Consider the following 19,239-nt stretch of genomic DNA (forward strand, 5'->3'; position numbering starts at 1 on the left):
AATCTGGCGTCTTTCATCTTGATGTCCACATCGATGGACACGGTAGGATCGACATTGTGCCGTTAAACACAGAGATAAGCGCGATAAATATAGATAAAACGGCGTTCCTTTCGGTACATTTCGATGCGTGGGCACGTTACGTAAACCAGTAACCCTGGCACAAGAACCTAAACTCGAGATTCAGCGTCCTCGTATGAAGTTATGAAATGAGATAAAATATGATCGGCGGTCAACCAAGAAAAACCATAAGTTTTTAACGAATTATTCTCGTTCCTATGGAATTTTGTTACGCATTGGATATCGATTCGACGAGTGTTGGATTCCAGGCGAGGAATATAAGCGTATGATTTGATATATTCGAATTACAAGTCTAGATTGCTTGAGAATTTAAAAGAAGAATTTCGTTTAGAGTAAGGAAAGGGGAGGAGATATGGACGATGAACCCAGATAAACTTCATTCAGGGTAACTAAGTCATCAAAGAAAAAAGAGTGGAAAGAATGGAAAGTTTGTTATCTCTTGAATTGAAGAACATTCTGATTTCGAATAAATACATAGAAACAAAGAAGAATGATTAGTTGGTATCCAAGAAAATTATCTACAAATACAATAGAATTACATTTATATAACGAATATGACGAAGACAAATAATTCATATTCAATTTTAGATCAGAAAAGTCCGACTATTTTTTTTTTTTTTTTAAAAATTCAGATTTAGATAGAATTAGATTCAATCATACGATTGAAATTGTACATTGTACATATATATAAATATAAATATACAATCAATCTTTTCAAATATTTCGATTTCGATAAAATATTATACAAAAATTGTGACAGTTTTTCAATTTAGTAAACTTACACGATTCTCGACTATAATATTCCATTAGTTCCAGAATTTGCTTAACACGATACAAACACGAAACAAATTAATCGTGTCACAAGAGTACATTGTACATATCATTATGCAAAATTGGAGAAAGGTATATCCTACGAGAGATACGACTTTGATTCTGATAGTTCCAGTACAATAACTATAAAAATAGATATACTTATTGATCGAGAGCGTCATATTCGCAAATAAGAAGACTATGTAACGTCCTCCTCATGCCAGAAACATAAATATACAAATTCTTCATTTAAAAATAAAAATGTCATATTTCTATTTTTTTTATTCTTAATTTCAAATTATAATCATGAAACGATATTAAAATGATAAAATTGAACTCTGGTTATATTTTATATTTAAAATATAAATTGCACATAAATCGAATTGCTTCTGACACGAAGACAATGATAATCGAATACGATCCTATTCGTGTCAAGAAGGGAAGTAATACTGTTCCCCCGAGTTTCTTATTCAGAGGAATCCTCTTTAACCGTACAATTACGTTACGTTAGTGGAGTGGAACTTGGTTTATCCAAATATTTTGAAAGAGGATAGTTCAAATAATCGAATAGCTCTGATAATAAAGATTTACCAGCAATCCCCACCACCTGTTCTTATTATAGCTTGGATATAATAAAAATTAAACATGCAGAAAAATGGAAGAGTTATGCAGGTCCGCACGTTTTGTGTAAGATTTGTGTAAGATTAAGTTGTTTTCTTATGAAGCAATAATGAAAAACATTTTGCATTGTCGCATGTTCATAAAAGTGTTTGATATGTAATAAATAATCGTAAAAACATTTTATCCAGACGTTTAAATAATCGGTGAAATATCAAAATTGATATATAGATATATTTAAAAACGAATAATATGATTAATTTTTCTACGAAATAATTTTATAATTATATTCTCTCTCAACGATAATACAATATAAATTTTATAACGAAAATTTTGTAACTTAACGTTCTACTTTTTTCACGAACTTTTAAGCTCTTATCTACATCTATTAAGCATTATTGATTGCCTTTATCATTAGAAAAACTAACGATAAAGTACTTATAGACCAAACATTACGGAATAATTTCAAAGTTGGATAAATCGTAAAAATCACGATCTGAATGGAGATTATCAAATATTTTCTATTTAATATTTTTTAAAAATTAATAATTTAAATTTAATATTTTTTAATAATTAATAATTTTTACTTAATTTTCTTCTCTAAAATATATTTCTCTCATAAAAATGAAAAAAATTTCCGTTCTGTTTCATCTTTTCATGAATTAATTTTGAATAATTGTATCTACATAATAGTAGAGATAGATAGTAGAGATTGAAGTCCTCATCTTTATAATTTGCATAAATATTGAAAAATATACATGTTCCAAGGTTAAAAGGCAGTTGCATGACACGAATGCATACTAGGTAATAGATAGTTTTTATCGAAAACTAAAACCAACTCTCATCAAGATTATATTATAAAAAAAAAAAAAAGTTGTTCGATGTACGGTTTCATTTAGTTTTCATATGATTATAAGCATTTTATATTACGAAAATGAAATACAAAATAAGAAAACGCTTCATTGGAAAAAATAACTATCCGTAAGTATCTGTAAATACTTTCTTTACTATATAATAAAGACGAATATTATTTTTAACAAATTTATAAACGAGATATAAATATGATTTTATACAAATATAAACAAATAAGTTAAGATTGCGTATCAAAAATTTTACGAAAAGTGAACATACATATTTGTGCGGTAAGCAATCGAAACAGAAATGAGATTTAAGAATGAAACGGAGAATCATGAGAAGAGAAATACACGGAAGAGTACATTACTAAATTGTAAGTAGTGAATGCAACGAAAATAGCGACAGGTTCAACAAACGCCAAATGACAATTGATTCAAAAGATGTTGTGGTCCATAGCAATAACGAAACGAATGGAAAGGAAAACGGGGGAAATATATGAGACGAATAAAATGCCACTGACTTGCAAAAGAATTCGTTCTTAATATAGAGGAAGAATGTAAAATAAATAATAAATAGAAAACTATAGAGAATAATTATTAAAAAAACTAAGGAGAAAGAACTAAATAAAATAAAATTAAATAGAATAAAATAAATAGATGACTATGAATAGATAGAATAATTATAAAAAAAATTAGGAAAATCTTTAAAGATGAAAGGAAGAGATTAAAGAATATATATCATATAGTAAATTATTATGTAATAAATTTTGAGAATGTTATTTTAATCATTTTAAAATAATAAAATATTTAATATTTATTTCCGTTTGTTATATTATTCAAATGTATATAGAATATTTTTATAAATAAAATATACAAATTATTAGAAAATTATTTTTTAAATTATTTATTTGAAATATAACTTTAATAAAATGATATTTCTTCACATGCTTTTCCTTTTTTTTCTGTTCTGTTAAAAGTATTGGATACTTTTTTAATTTTACAACAATCTTTTACAAAAGGAAAAAGATCAATTTAATAAGAAATATAACAGGGAAAATTTACAATTCTACAAATATGATATCTAATCAGATATAACGGATATACTCATATAATAATTTTATATGAAAAAAAATCAATTCGAAAGACTAAGTCGGAAGATCATATATTGCTAGACGTATTCGCGGATTGTAAAGGATCGAAGAAGCTCTGTGTTCGTGTAGTTCCTGCACAGTGGATGATCTTATAAGGTGACTCGTAGATAGAACAGCCAGACATAAGTGATTTGGAACGTGGGACCATAATAGAACCGGTTAGAAACATTGTCGAAAACATAGGCCGCCTGTTCAACCTCCTGAGCCAGAAGGTACGACCAGATTCAAATTCGTGATGCCTTCGGCATCAATCACTTTGCCAAGTGAGCATCTTCTTCGTCAACCCTTTGTTCAGCCCACAACTTTTCCGTCAACGATTCATCGTCGTGGTTACTAGAGCCAAATGGTAAAATTATGAGATAAACCCCATGCCTCGAGCAGACTAAATGTAAATGGATCTATGACAGAGGCGTGAATCAATATGAAATACGCGGGTAATGTTGAGATGAATAGCTGGTAATTAATGTTGGCCGATTTGTTTATGAAAGAATTTAGAATTTAGACTTAGGTTAATGTTGGACAACGAAATTTCAACTCATTGTTTATGTCTAGAGATTATGTTGGTACCACTGGGATGATAATTATATCTGTTTTGAATGAGAATGAATGAAATTAAACGAAGAGATATAACAAATGCATGGCAATATAATTTAAAGAAGAGAATATAACCTCGACATTTTGATCTCAAGATTCTAAAACATAGTTTAACCATGTTACCAAATGAAGATACATGAAAGAATGAATTTAATGTGGAAGAATATTTCAAAAATTTAAAGGAGAGGAATTTAATAATAATATCAAAATGATCGCGAAAGAAAATTTAAACGAATCAGAAATTATTGAATTTTAAATATTGAAAAATTGTAATTGTCTAAATTGGAATGCTTTGATGGAAACAACTTTTATAAAATTCATTTACATTATCTCCCCATGAAATGTAAATTATATATATTTTGTAATTTATAATTTATAATTTATAATGTAATAAAATTTATATTATTATTAAATTAAGGGATAACTATAAAAATATTTCCAATTCATAATTTTTTAATGTCATTTTTAATTTACACGATGAAAAAATAATGATAAATATACTACGTTACATACGTGATGCCCTGAAAGTGCAAAGAAGCCACAGAATGACGTTCAGTATCTCTTCCATTTGTACTATTTCGAAATGATTTTGAATTTTTACATCATTGTCTAATATAATCATTTATCGTGATAGACAACATTCGGCTAGAATGACTAATTAATTAATTAATACTGTCTTATATTTTTTTCTTATAATTTGTCCGATTTAATTCATCAATTATTTTTATTTTTTATAATCAATAAGTAAAACAAAATTAATAAAAAAAAAATAAAAATATGAAATGAAAACTGAACTTTTGCTTTAAAATCACTTATTCATTTTAATTAAATTAATTAGTTACTCGATACGAAAAATTGATATTGAAAAAAATAGCATTTCTTTATATTACATATTAAGATCAATGAAATTTTTATTTATTTTCTCGACCATGAAAAATGGAGATATTAATTCCATAATATAATAAATTGTTCCACAAAATGTTAATTTCAATTTTCCTCGTTTTAATTACATTGAAAATCATCTTGAGAGAAAACTATGAAACTTGATTGAGTTTATTAATTCCGAAAGTAATCGTGTTCATTAAGATCATTAAATCCTAACCTTAAATCCAACCTAAAGTTTGTAAAATAACAAAGTGCATCATAAGAAATTACGAATTCTTCGAATTATTGAATACACATGAATTATATGAATATAAGCTTGAATATTATTATATATCGAATAAACAAATTATAAAAAGTAATTATTATAAATTATTGTAAAGAACGTTGAAAAACATACAAACGCAGTTTCAACTTCTCTTTTATACTTTTTTTTTTCTTTTTGGAATGTTTTTCCAATTGTATATATATTCGATGCATAGATATAAGTTTCCACGAATTTGAAAAATAGAAATAAAATAATTCCTATTTAAGGAAATATTAATTCGCATTGACTTTCGTTGCAACTAATAATCATAAAATGACAGAGTTAATTGAAACTGGTTTGCCTTTCCGGACTACGAGAATAAATAAACGAATCGATAATGTATCTCGACGTGCAGCGGTCACTCGATCGATTGCCCTGCACGTGAAAAATTAAAGAAGATAGACATGCTTCTCGAATGCTTGACAGAAAGAAAGATTTCCTTAAAAATGTCTTGAATATATATTTGGAAAAGAAAAAAATCTTTTTATTCCTCCTAACATTTTTCCCTTTAAATAATTATTATTATCTACTATGATACGTAAAATATATAATATAAATTGTAATATTTTTAATTAAATATATAATATGATATAAACGATATGATAGTTAAAAATTTGATAATTAATGTACAAATAAAATATGGAAAAATACGAAACGTATTAGAAGTATATGTATGAAAAATTGCGAAATATGTAAATGCATTATATTTTTGAGGGACACGTAATTCTTTTAATAAATCTAAAATCTAATGTTAGGAATGCTTTCTTTCGCTTTATTCTTTTCTTCCTTTTTCCCTTCCAATATAATAATCGTTTCATTTTTTTCCCTTCTTCTAATAATTTAATAAAATTTTGATTATAACATCGATATAATCAAAATTTATCATATCAATAAAATTTATTGATACAATTTAAAAGGAACTAAGGTAGATAAACAAGTGTTCTTTTCATTATTTATAATCTATCAACTTGGCTCGAGTCTAATTGATATTATGGCCATAAAAAAATATATGCAATGAAAACTATAAATAACTTTATAGTAGTAAAAAAAAAAAATAAACTTTCGACGCGATAAATTTTTTCTTACAGTTGAGCCGAATGATTAAGCGTAAAAAGAATTATTATATAACTCGCAGTCGTCGATAAGAAACATTGATTACTTAGTCAATGCTAACACGTTTAGCATGGGTCATGTAAAAATATATGTACGTACTGCTTCTTCCATATTTAATATTTATAACATCGATAGATGAATACTTGAGTTGCAACGATTCTTTTTTAATTAAACTCAATTTGATACAAAAATTTGATAATACTTCTTTTTTACATTTGCACGATTACAAACAAGATTTTAACCTGCTAATAACTTGATCTTCTTTCATTCATTTCCTTTCTTAATTTTATATCATTTTATTCATAATTAATACATTTCGTACATTTTTTTTCATATAAAATAAATTCTCCAATGATTTTCACGTGATTTCCTTATTCACGTTCCCCTTGCATTATTGCGAATAATTTATCAGTCTCATTGATCGATCGTTCCACGTTATTGTGGATTAATCGATATTTTCCAAACACGAAATCCAGTTGGCTTAGGCCATTCGCTCACGTAAATCAATATCTTCGTCTGGCGGCTTCCTTAAGTTCATACGTAGCGCATCATAATAGTGCATAGCGATGACCTCGTATCATTATGTATGCACTTAATAAATTAGAAGAACGAATTTACAGGCATCGAAAAACGGGATTTTAATATAAAATCCATCTTTTGGATTAAATCTATGAATATCTTAGCTTTTATGCAATTTTTCATTAATATTATTGAAAGTGAAAGTTTAAATAAAAAAATGTCTTAGATCAGAGAGAGACACGGTATATTAGTATATTAAATGCATAATATTCACATAGTTTTTTCCCTCTTCCAATTGTTTATTACAGTAATATTCATTTAACCATTGATAAAGACAATGAGTAACATTTTTTTAATGTATGCATTGTAGTACCATGAATATATTAAAATCATGGATAAGAATAAAGAGATATAATTTTCTTGAATTACATACATACAATTTTCTTTAAAAAAAAAAAAAAAAAAAAGAAAAGAAATTGAATAAACTGAATATTTTTTCATATATCTGTTATTTAATGATTTTGTGTTCTTTTTATGATCAACCTTACCTCTGATCTGTACAATAAGTTCTAAGTCCTAAAAAAATTTAAAAAGATTAAAACAAGAGCGTCGATCAAAAATGAATTTTGAATTATCAATCTGAGAATTACTACTCCAGACAATGAAAAAAAGAAATGTTTATTATTTAAACTCTTCCTATAATTCGTAAAAAAATTTGAATAATGAAGTTTTTGTGAAAGTTATATAAAATGTTAACGAATAATAACGAATAATAATGTAAATGAATCTTAAACATAAAAATAATAAGCATAAACATTAAAAAAAAATTAATAAAAATCTTAAAGAAAGACAGAAACTTATAAAACTTACTTATAAAACTTATAAAACTTATTTATTTATAAGATAGAATTTTTAAATGTTTGCATCATAATCTAAGATAACAATGTAAAATAAACAATATTAAATACATACTTTCTAATTTATTTTAGTATTATTATTAAAGTCTTTTTAACAAATATAATAAAAAACTCAATCTTAATGAATCTTAAAAAAAATTGATCAATTCTCAATAATATATATACAATGAATCAAACTAAATTAAATCTCGAGAATTCAATAAATTTATCATTCCACCAAGGTAACATTCTTTAGGTTCTCATTATATCTATTAAACTCACTCTCTTCAGATCGATTTTACTTCTTTTCCTCTATCTTTATCGTTTCATGCTGTTAGACTAACCGAAACAGACTATTTTCTCAGAAAAACAAGTGTATCTGGGGTGAGAAATGATCACACGCTAATGTCCCAAAGGATAGTTTCGACTGAAATAACAAGTAACAACGAGATGCACAAGGAGACATTCGATGCTGAAGGATTTCCCCCTGTTTTCTCTTTTTTTCTTCCAAGGAAAATGTGTATGGTGGTCGAAATTCGATTCCTTGAGTTATTTCATTGCATTTCACTACATATGGTGGTGAAAAAAATTTGTTGTGACATCCTTCGCCACTGGAAACATTGTGGATAATCCAGTAACCAAATTTGGAAATAGTGTTCTTAATATTATGATAAAATGTACGGAATATTTCTTTATACGAGAAATATTGCGGAATATTTCTTTGATCGAATGTAGGGCGGCGTGAGTGAGAACGATAAAACATTAAATTTTAAATGTTTCGAATTCTTTTTTAGTTTGCCGAAAAAATTAGAATATTGTGTATAATGTATATGTGCATAAACCGTGTTCATATATGTATATATATTCTATATATGTTATTAAAGAGAAGAGAGTGTGAAAGTTGATTCTTTTTTGTTATTCTAAGAATAACACGAAAACGAAACGAAAATGAAGTTTTTTGAAAAATTGCATTGCAGTTTACATTGTAAGAATTTTTTCCCCTTTTCTTCCTTCTCCTCCTCCCCTCCATCTTCTCTCATCCCCTTCTTCTATTGTATCAAAATTAAAATTCTATAGATTCATGTGATGAATTCACGTATATATCTTTTGTATAGTACAATCTAGATTTCTAAAGGGATCCTTGATATTTCATTCAAGATAAATTGGTTAATGTTTTTTCTTAATCCATTGAATAAAAATAAAGATGAGGGAACATATAACGGATAGATTATTTGTATTTTTTAACGTTTTAAAATTGGCATTTTAAAAAAATAAATTAAAAGTTAAAGTTGTTGATTGAGTTTGATAAATCTATCTTAAAAATAAATAAAATATATTTAAGAAATTTAATGAGGAAGACAAAGCGATCGATTGATTAATTGGATATATAAAATAACGTTATTTCTACTATAAATGGCCGTACAAAAGGAGGTAAATTAACAAATTTTAAAACGATCAATACAATTTGTATTAATGCGATATTCACGATAGATATACCGTCTAGTTGGTTTCAATGCCCATATACAACTGTCGGAACTTATTATTTCCGCAATCATGTTAACTTATCCTCGAGTTAATAACATAAAAACATTAAATCCATATACACAAACAATAATATCCAACTTCAATAATTAATAATTTATCATTAAACTGCTATTTTATTTATATAATATATCGTAATATTTTTAAAATTATCCCTATATAAATAAATGTTTTTATTTTTATTCAGCAGAGTCAAACTTTTATATTAGATATAAAATTAATTATTACTAAGATTTAAATAATAGATATATTTAAAGATTTATCATATTCTTTACGTGATATTTTTTTAACTGACCCTTTTTTTTTTAAATAATTTATTTACTTAGCATATACTCACAAGATATCTTATATTTTAAGCTGCTTTATTGCGTTATAAAATACATAATTAAATACAATAATAAAAAACACATTAAAAACATATTTAAAAAGAAATTTTTAGAAATAAATATAAATATAAACTTTAGAAAAACTGAAAACACGTCTTAAATTGTACTAATTTAATATATGCCAAAAATTATAACAATGTCTTTACGTTAACATTAAAAATGAAGAAACATTATATGGGTAAATAATAGGGTACATAATAAATCTTGTAGACACTGTTTTTTTTTTTAGTTACTGTGAGTAATAATTATTCAAATGTTAGTGAACAATTTTCTGACAAGTGCTTCTAAATCTAATTTTAAGAAACAATAAGTTGATTGAGTTCTTCTAGATTCTTGGCCAAAACTTGTTATATCATCTTATAGTCAAATAAATCAGACTAACTAATTCACTAAGTTATTATACAATGATATCGTTGCAAAATCTTCTTCATGTGTATCTTAATTAATTATTTATATATCTTTGTCTATGAATTATGATTATCCATTCTCTGCATTTATATATCGTCAAAATGAAATATAGAATATCTCTATTTCTTAAATTTGAATTTCAAACAATTTTTACAATATTTTCTTCAAATTTAAACTCACAAAAAAAACCAAATGAATATTCTATTTACATATATGATAGAAAATAATCAGATTCTAATATTTTCTATTATGAATCTCATTACCATTAAATATACGTCACTTTCATCGAACTTTTTCTTCATTTTTTTTTTAAATAATCGATACAATTATAATACTACGTAATACTACATTAGTAAATAAAATACTACATTGGAAAAAATTCGTTGAGACAAGTATGAATGAAATACAAATTTGAAGAAAAAAGAAAAAAAGAAAAAAAAAAAAGATTGCATTGGAGTAAAGTGTTAATCTCGCTTCAATCGAAAGTTTCGCATAAAGATCGTGAAACGTGAATGGCACTATTTATAACAATCTAAAAGAAGAGCAAATATATTGGTATTTTAAGCATTAACCTAATTCCCGTATTTTCAGCGGAAAATCTGGTCTAATCATCGCTGCAATAACGAATACACGAATAAGCAATACAAAATTAAAATACACAGGTATTCTCGTCAAAACGTTGTTTCGAATTCTAAAAAAACAATTTCGAATAAATACAAGCAAACCAGATTCCCGATTCCCATTTTTACGATCATAATTAAACGATCATCTCGATGGATCTAGATGGATTAAACAAGAGGCTCGTATAACCGTAACTAATTAGTCCCTCTCTTCTTTCTTTCTTTTTTTTTTTCCTAGTTGATACAGTTGTTAACGAGCCCATTCACCTAGACGGCCGTCTATAAATCCATCCAGCCCCGACACAGGAATCGGGAATTGGAATTCGAACGGGACAACAGAGAGCTTTCTTACGGCCAGAAAATCAGTGGGTCTATTTTTGAGTCGTGGCGGCAAACATCGAAATATTTGAAGAAGTGTTGCTAAACCGTGCTCAATGAACTCAATGGATTAAACCTTCCGTTGGCAGATATGGGAGAAACAACAGGCATTGCCAACTAATCCCGCCGCGTGATTGTTTGGTTAATGATTCCTCGCTGTTCGATCATTGAATAATTATTTTGTTGATTGTGCGATAGAGAAATTGAGAAGGTGAAGGATCAAGAGAAGAATGTCAATTCATTAACACCAATTCATTGCCACCACAACAATAGTAGGATGGGATAAGGTGGTTTCGATGCGCTTTGAATTGCATTTTATCATAGAATGATATTTTTGCTATTGATACAATAAAATAAAATACCTGTACAGTATAATCTATAATACAAAATAATTTTGTATTAACTTTTGTTTATTTCATTAGTCATGCTTATGGAACTTTGTATTAGAAACTGGGTGCAATATATGTATCTTATTAATATTCAATTGAAATTTAGAGAATGAGTCATGAAGAAATGAGATCGTTTCGAATAATTTGTAAATTATTTGTTGTATAAATGATTTGATATTGTTAATTTTTCAATTTTATTCTTTTTATTCTTATAATTATGTATTTATCTTTTAATGTATTAAATCGATGCAGATTGTTATTATAGAAATTATTATTATTAAGCCATATTATAAAAAAATCATAAATTTATGAAATATTTTAATTTAATTTAGATAAATAGAAGATAAACAGAAATGTATCGCATCGTTCTTTATATTTCTTATGATAAGATTTATAAAAATAAATGGCCCTGATCCATGGCCATTTAACGAACTATTATTGTTCGACATGTTATAAAAACAATCTTTTTTTAACTCAACGACAATCTTATGATTTACATTTCTAATAATATTTTTTTGTTAATCATATCGAATATTGAATTAAATTATCAACGATAGATTTAAAATGATTTAATAGATGATTTAATGAAATTCAATTAAAATATATCAATGTATCAAAATATCAACAAAAAAAAAATATCGATTTGCTATTGCCATCCTTTTGTATTTTTTTTTTTACTAATATTCTTTATACACGTACAAATAGATTTCAAAATTTCTATTCCATTTTATTTTATTGATATCCAATAGTAATTTTCATCATTCTCAACTCAAGTATTCAAGATGCAAAAATTAATTTTAAGAAAGAATAACTCTATCCTTCAAATAAATTTACATTCTAATGTATTCGCAATGAAATATTTTATTGAATCATTAATGTTAACGACATAATATTAATATTATTTTTATCATATATGGCATAAAAATAATAATCAAAAACAATTTATATTATAATTAGAGATTAGAAATAATATTATGTTATAAGTATAATGAATAATTCATAAATGTTATGTATGGAATACATACGAGGATAACAAATAATATATATAAATATCATTTTGAAATCTTAATTCTCAAAAGCTATGATGCGTGAAATTCCACTTCAACTAAATATTGTTTTCGTATAACTTGTTTTGACGATAATTGTACGATAATTGATGATAATTGATGATAATTATTTTGACTACAGTATAGTCACATTAAATGTCAGAGAAGTGTTAAATATGACAAGTGTAGGGTAAAAACAAAAAAAGAAAATCAAATCAAATGAATTACGACAGAGGATAAGCAAGCGTCATAAGCGGTAGATAAAGACAAAATAAAAATGCGGTTGTTATTGAATTTCGCAGACGATTCTGAATCACTTTCGCGTTTACATAACGTTTCCAAGAAATCGCATACCGGAAATAAAATCCTTCATTTAGGAAGTTTTAAATGTAACGAAATGTGATAAAAATATATAAGGATACTGGATTATAAATCCAAAATATAATGTAGTTGAAATGTTTGCTATTTAATATCTGAAAATATTGATTACTTGAAACAGGAAATATTTCATTTAAAATATTAATATTTCGATAAATTATTATTCGTGATAAATTTATTTAGAATTTATATTTGACATTAGATATTAATATTAAAAACTATTAATATTAATATACCTAGAATATTCACAATAATAAGATAGCATAATATTGATTGTTGAAGCAACAATAATATCGGTACTCTGATTTAAAACACTCGATTTTTATTAACATTTTAAAATATCTCGTAAATACGTTACATTATATATGTATCAATTCGATACATATATTAAATTACAAGTCTAATTCTTTATTTTTAAAACAAACAATCGTAACAGTGGAATTCGAAATTATAAAAAAAATTCCGCGAATGTAACAAAAATTTAACGTTCAACGATGAAAGTGTAAACGTCGAACTGGCAATGGACGAGCAATCTCTAAATTGAAATTAGACCGTGAAGCAATGCAAACAGAAAAGCGCAAAAGTGTAGCGCCGAGAAAAACGGCAACTTCAACGGTACTGCATTTGGCAAATCGTCAAAAGTTCTTTAACCTTTCGAGACAAGGTGGAGAAAACGGTTTCATATATACGAGATAATAAAGCGACAATACAATATTCAATTAAGATGGAAATGAAAATAGGAAATAGATAAATGATAACTGCACAAAGGTTTACGGACTCTCAAATGCGAAATAATTTTTGCCATTAATAATTATAGGTTTGCTTTGATGCTTAATTACCTTTAGAAATCATTAAACGTTGCAAAACAAAACCTTCAATCGACTATGCATGCAATAAACTTTCTTAATATAGTATAATGAATGGAACGATATTAAGATAGCAAGTAGTTAACGAAATTTCATGCAAACAGAACGTTACATTACATTCGAGTAACTGAGAGATGTTTTATAAAAATGTTTTATAAAACATATAATAACATATAAAAAATAATATAAATTTTAATTACAAATATTCTTGATATGTAAATATTTTCAAATATTTAATTTTTGAACTAAATATTGTTCTAATTGGAGCATTATATGTGTAAAACTTATTTTTAATTATTCCAAAATATTAAAGTAAAAATATTCAAGTGAATATTCTGTACAATAAAAGTATATGCAATTAATGTAGAGTTAGTATCAATAAAATTTTATCAAGTTATAAAAAAAATTCCTACTTTATATATCACCAGCAAAAAGCATCAAATAATCGTTCCTTTTTTAATCCATTATAATTTAATCCAAATAATACAATTTTTATATATGTAATCATACATCACAAGTTATATCATACAAGTTATATAGAAAGTTATATAGTTATATAGAAGATATAAATTTCTGTCAAAAAATAATTTTTTTCTACAAATTAAAATAGATATAACAAACATGGAAATTACATGGAAATTCATTATACGAAAATATTTTTTCTCTATTTTACTTAGTTAAAAGTTTATAGCAAAGAAATATAAAATTTATACGATGTACAACACTGTAAATTCCTTCCTTTATATCCTCTTATACAATATTTTCCACTATAACTTTTTAATTACGTACAATAAAAGAAATATTATCTTAAGTTGAATAAATAAGCTAGATAAATAGAAAAAAAAATTAATTATTCCACTTGAATAAAATAATAAACACTCTTCCCTCTTTCAAGATTTATTCCCAAAATATTTTGCATTCTCAAATAAATTGAAACCATATCTACATCTGTTGTAATATTAATAATATTATAAAAAAATCTTATAATACTTTTTCCATCCTCTATAATGAAAAATATCGCGCCTTTTTTTTAATTCGAATATGATTGCATCCATTATACAATGTCGATGGGGAGAATTTAATCCGGAAATCGAGGAATCGGAGGGTGAAGATAGGAGAAGAGGAAAGACAGAATTCACATTCTCAGCGCGGGATTCCCCGTTCGCGTGTCGCTCAAAGTTAAGTATAAACGTCTCGTGACGGCCAAATGATTCGAAAGCGGAATGGTCGAGCATGTGACGAGGCCCTCGTGGTCACTCACGTGCTATTCATAACCTGAACTCGAGACGGCTCGTTCCGCACGCAGTTTTCGACCAACGTTGGACGAGAGACGCCTCATGGTGATCCCCAACAAGCGCATTCTCACATGTACCGCGATTTTAACCTTTCCTATTCCTGCGCGCGAGATGTTGCGAATATCATGTTTGTTCCATACAATGTTGTTCTACTTTTGCTTTTTAACATTCGAATTTCTTTTTTTTTTCGACCAGAAAAAATAATCCTTGTTTGTATAAATTTATATCATTTGAAAAAACGGATGGAGAAATAATTGGAATATAAAAGAATAATTTTTACTATGTAAAATTGCTTTTCTTAATTTTATGCGAGAAATGAAAAGTAATTCTTATCATGTTTCTATCACATGTAGGTTATACTATCTTATGAAGAAATGTTATTATTATAACGTTGTGAATAATATATTTTAATTATTAATTTGAATTAATTATGAAAGAAGTAATGGATTGGATATATATGATTGTTAGATAATAGATATTTCTAAGATCAATGACACGTTTAAATTTTTGCGAAGAATTAAATTTCGCTGGAATTGTATAAATGTGGAATACGTGACAAGATATTTTAATAATTCGTGCTAGAACCAGATTTCACGATTTAAAATAAATAAGAGAAAAATAATTTAAACGATATTAATTAAAATCATTTCATTATAAATCATGAGAAATAATTGTCGAACACTTATTAAATTGGTTTATTTCTGATTAAATAAGATATAATAGCAGGTATAAAAATATTCTACATTGATATGCTTCTAAGCAAATGTCTTCTCGTTTCTTTTCTTCACGATGGCAAGGTATCGGTTTAAATAAGGGTTTAAGGTTGCGACCTAATTTTCTTCGACAGGTGCATTTGCCACGTGTGGCCAAATATTTTTACATAAGATTTAGAGGAGTAAATCACGGCCACACGACTATTGATGCAACGAGTATTAAAACAGCAAATGTCGAAGTAAAGAGTGTTGAAGCAACGAATGTTGAAATAACGAATTTCAAAACAAACAGCATTGGAGTAATAAAAATGAAAAAAATGATCTTTAAACTTTATCCTTATCCCAAAAAGAATGTTATACAATAAAAATGAGTTTTGAAATATTAGTTGAAGTAAATGAATAATGAATATTTATAGAGTATTTATAAACAATTGAATTGAAGCAAAGAATAATGATAAATATTATTTTTTATAAATTTTGTAATAGTACTTTCGTTAATTTTTTTCTCTTTCACGAATAGCATAAACAGAAGACAATTATTCAAATTATTCAAATTAATTCATATAATTGAAACAAGTATTTCTGTTTTCTGATTTCAATTAGAAAAAATAGTTAGAAGAACAGATAAATGATGCAATTCAAGTACAGAAAAAAAATTCAAGAAACACGAATGTGCAAGAAAAAATTCGTTTTATAAGATAATCTTAATATTATGGAAGGTTGTTTTTTTATTTAAAAATTATTGCATTAATTTAACATAACAAAGTAACATCTCTGAATAAAAGTTAACGAGATGTTTTGCAGTTAAAAAATAAGTCATAAAAATAGGAAAGCAAACAAAATAGAAAATTAATTATTATTTACACTAATTACCGAGCTATTGCATATATGACCATGGAATGTGACAAATTCGACAAATTTTCTATCATACCTTATAATTTTTATTTCTCTTTGAAATTGCTTCTCATTTTATCTTTTTATTTTATTTTTAAAAATATTTAAAAATTAGGACTTATATTACAAATATAAATTCTTTCTAAAAAAAGTTGTTTAAAATTTTCAAATTGTGATAAATCAGATTCAAAGTTTTCATTTTCAATACAATTCTTTTTTCATTTTATTCACTTTTAATATTTTCTCTGTTCTCTTAATCGAATTTTTCCTCTTCCTATAATTTTAAAATACAGATATTATATTTTCAATATAATAACTTCTTAATTTTTTACTAATGTCACTTAATGTTATATTAATTTTCCAAACACACTAATTTTCAAACTTTCTAATTTTGACCCATGATTACTCACGAAAACATCACTTTTATTTTCTTCGCAAATAATTTCTCTTTCCTCTTTCTATCTCTTTATTCTCTATCTCTTCTCAGATCATTAGATTCACGTAACTTCCTCACCCACGTTCATAAAAAATTCTTCTCTTTTTCTTAGCATTCTAAAAAAATTCCTCTTACACTTCGAAACATTACTCCGCATCCCTTCCATAAAATCGATTTTCTCGATGAAGATCTTTATTCATTCGGACGTTCGTTCAAAACGAACAGGGATTCTCGCGATAAAAAGTGAAAAGAATCGATTCAATCGATGTCGCGATGATAAACAAAATCTTCTTTGCACGCTTACACAAACGAGATATGCGTGATTATGCACACGTTACGCACACTTCTCGACATCATACGAATCGTCATACGTAACATGTACGCAAACCCGCACTTTATTTCCTGCGGCCTCCGAGCTCGATTACGTAATATACGGGAACGTCGAGAAGGTCTACGATCTGCAACACGTGTGCTATGACGTTCAAAAGCATAGTAGTCGTAACCGATGTAAAGTTTCGCCTTTTCCTCTTTATTCGAACGTGGAATTCTGATATCTCAGAATTTTTTGCCCCGCAATTTTCAGATAAATATTATTTATACTCGTGTAATGATTACGTGTGTAAGCGTTATGTTGAGTGATTACTTGTAAGATTACGTGAGAATTACGTCAAGCGTTACGCGTATTGATTTTTAGAAAACATTTCGCTTTTTAAAATGGGAAATTTATTGTGTGAGGAATAAATTTGAATAATTGAATTGTGATTACGGTGAATGCGTTTGATATTTCGCGGTGGCTAATCGTATAGTTTATGTTTTGAATACTGGTATTCGGATTGATTGAAATATTAGCAGTTTAAAAGATATATGTTTAGGTTAGGTACAATAGTCAAATATGAAATACCGATACTCTAAACATTTGGTATATGGAACACTGATATTTAAAGATATATGAACGTGATATGTAATTCTTATGTAATTCTTATGTAATTCTTAAAATATTTTTGTATTAAATAATAATATTTATTATCGTTATTATTGAATATTTAGAAAACAGATATATTATAATAATTAATATTATAATTAGAATATTAGATTTACAAAATATTCGATATTTAAATAATAATACGAGAATTCTATTAATTCTATAAATTAATAATTATATGTAGATATTCATTTATATTATTTAAAGTTTTATATAGAATATTGATTTCATTTATTAATCATTATTTAGATTTTAGATCAGAATTTAAAAACTTCTCATCTTAAGTTAATCTAATTATAATTTATAGAACGAAATCAACAATGATTTTCTGCAATATTTCTATAAAATTTGCAAAATTTACTCAGATCTTATAATATACATATATGTTATTATAACATATATATATATATTTTATAAACATTCTAGCTATTCTATTACTCAACTATTACATTATTATCCATTAAAAGAAAGAAAAAACGTGGTTAATTTCTCCGGAAGAAACTTCGTTGCTGTGCTCTGCACGTCATATTATTCGAGAATCGATATTAAGGTGCGAGACTCAGCTTGTTACATAATAAACAACGTGGCCCAACTTTCAGAGCACGTATGTTCACGCATATTCATCATCATTCCTACTATTTTGTCAATGTTATACTTAGCATCTCTTTATACACTCTGCATACGTATACTGAAACTTTATAACTGATTGACAAAGACCATTTGTGTTATAATCTTGGAAAGTGTGATTATTTTTAAATGTACATTCCTGTTATTTTTTTATCTCATTAATCAATGATTTAAATGATACACACGATTACGTGCAGATATTTTTAATTCTATGTAACTTTGTACTAAATGATTTACCAATGTCACTTCGATATTTTTTAAGCTTGTCAAAATTTTTCAATAATATTTGAACGTATAAAAACTTTAATTTTTATCATGATTATTTTAATTATTATGATTATTTTTTAAAAAGGAAAATAACTATCTCATAATAATAATATCCTAATTTATTAAATATTTGAAAATAATTGAAATCCACAAAAAATATACAATTTTATAAATAGTATTTAAATTATTA

General features: G+C 26.2%; 1 protein-coding gene and 1 long non-coding RNA gene across 5 annotated transcripts in view; one reads left to right on the forward strand and one right to left on the reverse strand.

Moving 5' to 3' along the window:
* LOC108003822 (uncharacterized) overlaps positions 1-19,239 on the reverse strand; it is a 58,144-nt gene that overhangs the window by 33,163 nt on the left and 5,742 nt on the right. The window lies entirely within an intron of this gene.
* Positions 3,255-4,538, forward strand: LOC133666465 (uncharacterized). Its single transcript, XR_009830638.1, has 2 exons — positions 3,255-3,967; positions 4,064-4,538. It is a non-coding gene; the product is annotated as an uncharacterized LOC133666465 (long non-coding RNA).

The sequence above is a fragment of the Apis cerana genome, linkage group LG7, assembly GCF_029169275.1.
Source record: "Apis cerana isolate GH-2021 linkage group LG7, AcerK_1.0, whole genome shotgun sequence".
NCBI lineage: Eukaryota > Metazoa > Arthropoda > Insecta > Hymenoptera > Apidae > Apis > Apis cerana.